At 43.5% G+C, this 5,792-nt stretch overlaps 1 pseudogene; it reads left to right on the top strand.

Moving 5' to 3' along the window:
* Positions 1–641: 641 nt before the first annotated feature.
* LOC123407037 lies at positions 642–1,742 on the top strand (annotated as a pseudogene).
* Positions 1,743–5,792: the final 4,050 nt, after the last annotated feature.

The raw sequence follows: 5,792 nt of genomic DNA, 5'->3' as shown, positions 1-5,792 counted from the left end.
GCATCATTCGGTACCCTGCTAGGACTTGGAGCACCAAGAAGCTGTGGGAGGTGATGACAGTTTGTGTGATTATGCACAATATGATTGTAGAAGATGGGCGTCCGGAACGTATCTACGATCAAGGGTTTCAGTATTAAGGTGAGAATGTTGTGCCTGAGCATGGAGGAGCGGCAACGTTTGAACAACTCGCTCAATTTCATTATGAAATGCGTGATTGGTAAATTCACATGCAACTGTAAAGTGGTTTGGTTGAACATATGTGGGCTCATGTTGGTAACCAACAGATCTATCTTTTTCTTTGATATGTATTTGAGACAATTTAATTTTGATTCGGTTTGTAAAACTATACCTATTTATTTAAAAACTATGCTTTATTTGATATTGAAACTATACTTTTTTTATATGTATGCTTGTCAAATAATGCAAAATATGTGCATATTTGTTAAAAGCCGTCCGTTTAGATCGACATATTGAAGATCGACATATTGAAGTTGCTCTAATGTATAGCCAAAATGTGTGGAAAACGTAGTTGGTAGGAGCTGGCGGGGAGCAAGTTATAAAACACACCTCGCTAGTTTCGTGGCTACTTTCCCTTCTTTTTATACGTTTACATTATTGAAAAAGACAATCAGAGTAGTTGGCCCTGTCACTGCTATATGACACCCTGAAAAATAAACTGAGAGGAAGAAGCACAGCTCAACCCCAGCCATGGCACGACTTCAATCCGATGCCATGGAGATTTCAGATAATTGCCCATCTGAAGCCGTGTCAACCAATACCCACACCGAAAATATTGTAGCAACACTTCCATCAAGAGAAGGATGGTCCACGCCACTCGTCCTCTACAACAACTGCTGGATCAGACCACATTCCCTCAAGGATGCCATGGCTGTCCAGGACAAGCTCAAAGCCCGCCCCGACGACATCATCCTCGCCGCGCATCCGAAGTGCGGCACCACCTGGCTGAAGGCCCTACTGTTTACCGTCCTAAACAGATCCCGCTACACCTTTGCCGACCACCCACTGCTCACGGTCCGTCCTCATCAACTTGTGCCTTTCATCGCGCTACGGCCGGGAGACCTCGACAGAGCCGAGATGCTGCCCTCTCCGCGGCTGCTCTCCAGCCATCTGCCGCTCCCCTTGCTGCCGCCCGCAGTTTTCACCCTCGGCTGCCGGATTGTGTGCGTTTGCCGAGAGCCCAAAGACGCCTTTCTCTCAAGGTGGCACTTTGAGAAGAAGCTGAACCAAGGGATGTCCTTAGGTATGGATGAAGCATTCAAAATGTTTTCTGAGGGGTGCTCGCCTTACGGTCCTTTCTGGGATCGCTATCTTGAGTACTGGAAAGAAAGTTTGGCCAGACCAAGACAGGTCATGTTTCTGAGGTATGAGGAGATTATGTTGGACACACCCAAGGTTATTAGGAAGCTGGCAAGCTTCCTCGGCGTCCCGTTCACCCAAGAGGAGGAAGGCGGCCGAGTCGTGAAGCATAAATCGGGCAGTTCGTGTTGAGCATGCAGGAGGTAAGTTCGTTGTTAATCCCTCTTCGCTGTTTAGGAAAGGGCAGGTTGGCGATTGGGTGAACCACATGAGCGAGGACATGGCAGCTAGAATGGACCAACTTGTCGCCGAGAAGTTCCAAGGATCAGGTCTCATGTTCTAAACATATGCATGTTGTATCGTGTACTACTGTACTGTGTGTCTGATTGTCTGTTTATGATTGATCTCTACATCTTTGTATCGCATTCGAAGTGCACGTGTCTCCCTTTTTTCGTACTGTGTCGAGCAAGCTTTAGGGCAAATTCAACGTGTGGATCCAAATGAACGCACGGTTTGTCTGTTTATTATCCGTTTGACTAGGTGTGTCCGTCTCATTCATCGTTTTGATCGGCAATGCTTTCAACACACGGATGTATTCTCGTTCTCCCGACGGCTTTGTGACCAAATTTGATCTCTTTTGTGACGTATTACGTAATTCAAACAAAATATAAATATATCATAGTTTTACAACCAAATAAATATCTCATATGTTATAAGCCAAATAAAATAGTTGATACACAGTTTCACAATCAAATAAATATTTTATAGTTTACAAGCCAAATAAAATAGCCGATACATCTATTGGTTACCAACATGAGCCCACATATACTCAATCAAATCATTTTGCATTTAAATATGAGTTTTCCAATCACGTATTTAATGATGAAATCCGGTGAATTGTGCAAATGTTGCCACTCCTTCATGCTCAGACACAACATTGTCACCCTAAAATTGAAATTCTTGGTCGTAGATTTCATCTGGATGCTCATCCTCTATAATCATGTTGTGCATGATCACACAAGTAGTCATCACCTCCCATAACTTCTTAGTGCTCCAAGTTCTAGCAGGAATCAGGATACCGAACGATGTCCCAACGAGATTAAAGAACACCATAAGCACGTTCCACATCCTTCCATGTACTCTCTTGTGCTTGGGAAAATCTCTTCCTTTTCTCTGCTACATGCTTGTGGATTGTCTTCACAAGAGTAGTCCATTAAGGATAGATATTGTCGGCTAGGTAGTATGCTTTGTTGTAGTGTTACTTCTCAAGTATGACCGTGCAAGCTTTCACATGGCCCATCTACTGCCCCTACCAAGCAGAAGGGAAGTTCTTACACTCCCGGTGAATACAATCTATGCTATCAAGCATCCCCGGAAAGCCCCTACTTGCATTGATCGCCAACAACCGGACAGTATCTGCAACATTTGGCTCTTTCAAGTACTACGGGCCAAACGCTGCTATCATAGCCTTGCAAAACCGTGCATGGATTCTAGGCAAGTGGACTCGCTCATTCATACATACTCATTAATGAGATCACCAGATACTCCTTATGCAAGCATCCGAATAGCTACAATGCATTTTTGATAAGAGGAGAAGCCAATCTTTACGAGGGCATCCTTCTTGCACTCTAAATACTTATGTACGCCACCACACCCCGCCGGATACGATTGAACACATATCTAGCCATCTAGAAACAGCACCGGAATAGGTGGTGTTTGAAAACCGGGTTAGGGGACTCGAAGTAGTCCCGTCGTAGTAGGTAATGGCCGCCCTCTCATTTGCTATTCAACGTCGGAGTATGCCCCGGGATCAAGCCCTTGAACACTGTCCGCTGCCTAGTCATGTGGTCATGGGCGATCAAAGCAGCAACCACAACATACTCATCCGGGAAAAAGTACTTGTCATTGGAGTCTATTTGTACCTTTGGGGCCAACCATCGAACACCTTGTGGGTGTCATGGAAGAAGCCGGCCGGTGAAGAGCCTCGCGCCTCTGTGAGACCAGGTAGCTGGTCTGGAGGCGTGAAGGTGAACGTAGCGGCGTCCGATGAGCGAGGTAGCCGCGCTTGCGTCCTGCCGACAGGGAGAGAGGGTGTGGCGGCATCGATGTTGGGGTGCTGCGACGGCGGCAAAAACGATCCACCAAACGGCAGTAGTTGGGTATCGGGGGGTGGCGTGCTGCTGGAGGGTGTGGGTGGAGGCGGGCGGCTTGGGCACATGAATTGGGCGACGTGACACTTTGGACGGACGGGTGTGCTGACTGTCAACAGGAGGAAGGGGGAATGACTAATGTGCCATCGACTGACGGGCCAAGGGGAGGACAAGGGCGGGCGCCGCGTCCGTTTGCTGCGTGTCTGTGCCGACACGAATGCGGCCCGGATTTGGGCTTGAAATGAGTTACGTGCGGACAAAAAGTAGACGCTTGTCCGTTTGGGTCGCCGTGTTGGGTCGACTTTTCTATCTGTTTTGTCCCAAACGGACACACGCGAACCGTTCATGTTGATGCATTGGAGTTGCTTTTATTGATTCAAATAAAACAGATATACTATTTTGGCGGTCAACCTAGAATTTAGGGATTTGTTATTTCTATGTCAACCAAGTTGCACATTGTAACACATATGCACACCTAGTTGCATAGAAAGAACGGTTTTACTAAAACTTATTCAGCTGATAATTTTGGGGACTTATTCACTTTGTCAGCCGTAGGATCTAATCATGGTGTGATTAATATTTTATCGATGCGGCGAACTTGATAGCGACACACAACACGTTGTTTGGCTCACGGACCATTTTCTTTGTTACAGCAGTTTTCACTGACGACGAGACTATCATAGGTTTGTCGAGCCAACGTGAAACATTCATTCGTTGTTGGCGAGCAACTAATCAAAGAGTGCTCCTTTGGGAGCCCCCGCAAGGGTCATTTATTGGACTGGGACCAAACCATTTGACGTGCTTTCAGTCGTCGTCATATGTCGTGCTTTGGATCCTTACTAGAGATTTTGTTTTTTATTATTTTTTGCATGCATTTTAAGCTTCTAGATGATTTTTTTGGGTTTTCTTCATTTTTTGAACAAAAAATAAAAACTGTTTTCGATGAAAAATACCACTTTTTTATTCCGCGAGAGGCACATATTTGATTCGGGAGAAAACAATTATTTTCCTACCACGAGAGGCATGGAATTGCTCCCGCAAGAGATCGTGCCTTTTGAAAAAGAAAAAATGTGTTTTTTCTCTCACGAGAGGCACCAACTTACTTTCGCAAAAGACATGGACGTGTCTTTCGTAAAAGGAAAGAAATGTGTTTTGTTTTTTTATCCTGCCATAAGAGGTACGGATTTACTTTTTTGAGAGGCACGGTTCGTAAAGATAAAAAACGTGTTTTCATTTTGTTCCTATCATGACAGGCACATCTCGTAGAGACACATATGCGTTTTCTTTTTGTTCCTTTCGTGAGAGGCATGAACCGGTTGTTTGTTTGGTTTTTTAATGAAAATAAGTTCGGCAAAACCTGTGAACACGAGATATAGTTTAAAAGAGCTCGAAGTGAGGAATCCAACAGTGAAAATGGTCTAGGATTTGGACGCATGGTTTGAGAAATAAAACATTTTTAATAAAAAGTCTATAAACAAATAAAATATATAGGTTGTAACAAGTGGCGTACATGAAGTGCGACACTTATTGCAACCTTGAAAGGTTGGCGTGACCAAACTAGTGATTTCAACGTTGTTGCCGCTAGTTATTGGGTCCCCGTGTCATTGGTATGGGCCTTTTCGGTCTTCTCCTTTTCTTTTATTGTTGGGTTGAGGTGTGTTTTTATGAGCCTTTTCATTGACTATTTGTGATGGTTTATCACTTGTGCCAATTTCCTCCTATACGGCGTCGTAGTAGACTAATGTTTGTTGTTAGACAATAATGTTTTTAATAATAACTAGTACAAATGCCTGTGCGTTGCACCGGACGGAGAAAGAGGCACAACCAACTTTATATTTCATTGTGCATCATTTTATATATCCAATTTTAATAAACATCGGTAATAAGGTAAAAGTGATTATTGCTTTTTGTAGAATCAAGTTTGGACGTGAAGAAGCCAACTTAGCGTTCTTCATCATATAGAAGAGAAGTTTTGCATGAAATAGTTTGTCAATGGTTTTTTTTGTAAACATGAAAATTTCCTTATTTTTAATAGAAGTTAAGGTTTACATCAAAATTGGAACACTTCTTTAATAATCTTAAATGTTTATGAAAAGCACAACATTTCTCTAAAAAAACATCCTTGGTTGGCTTATGATCTTTATTTGGATATAATTCCTTTTTTCATCGTGAGAAAACAATTCATTAAGGAGATACTCGGGACTTATTAAGTCTTGGAGGTTGTAACTGCATGTTTCTAAGGGGCTTGTAATTTCAAGTGTTGAAAACTGTCTGCAACTACACATGCCACAATGCGATTGCAAGTGGAGGTGGGAAGCGGTTGTC

The sequence above is a fragment of the Hordeum vulgare genome, chromosome 7H, assembly GCF_904849725.1.
Source record: "Hordeum vulgare subsp. vulgare chromosome 7H, MorexV3_pseudomolecules_assembly, whole genome shotgun sequence".
NCBI lineage: Eukaryota > Viridiplantae > Streptophyta > Magnoliopsida > Poales > Poaceae > Hordeum > Hordeum vulgare.
This window is presented reverse-complemented; position numbering and strand designations above follow the sequence as displayed.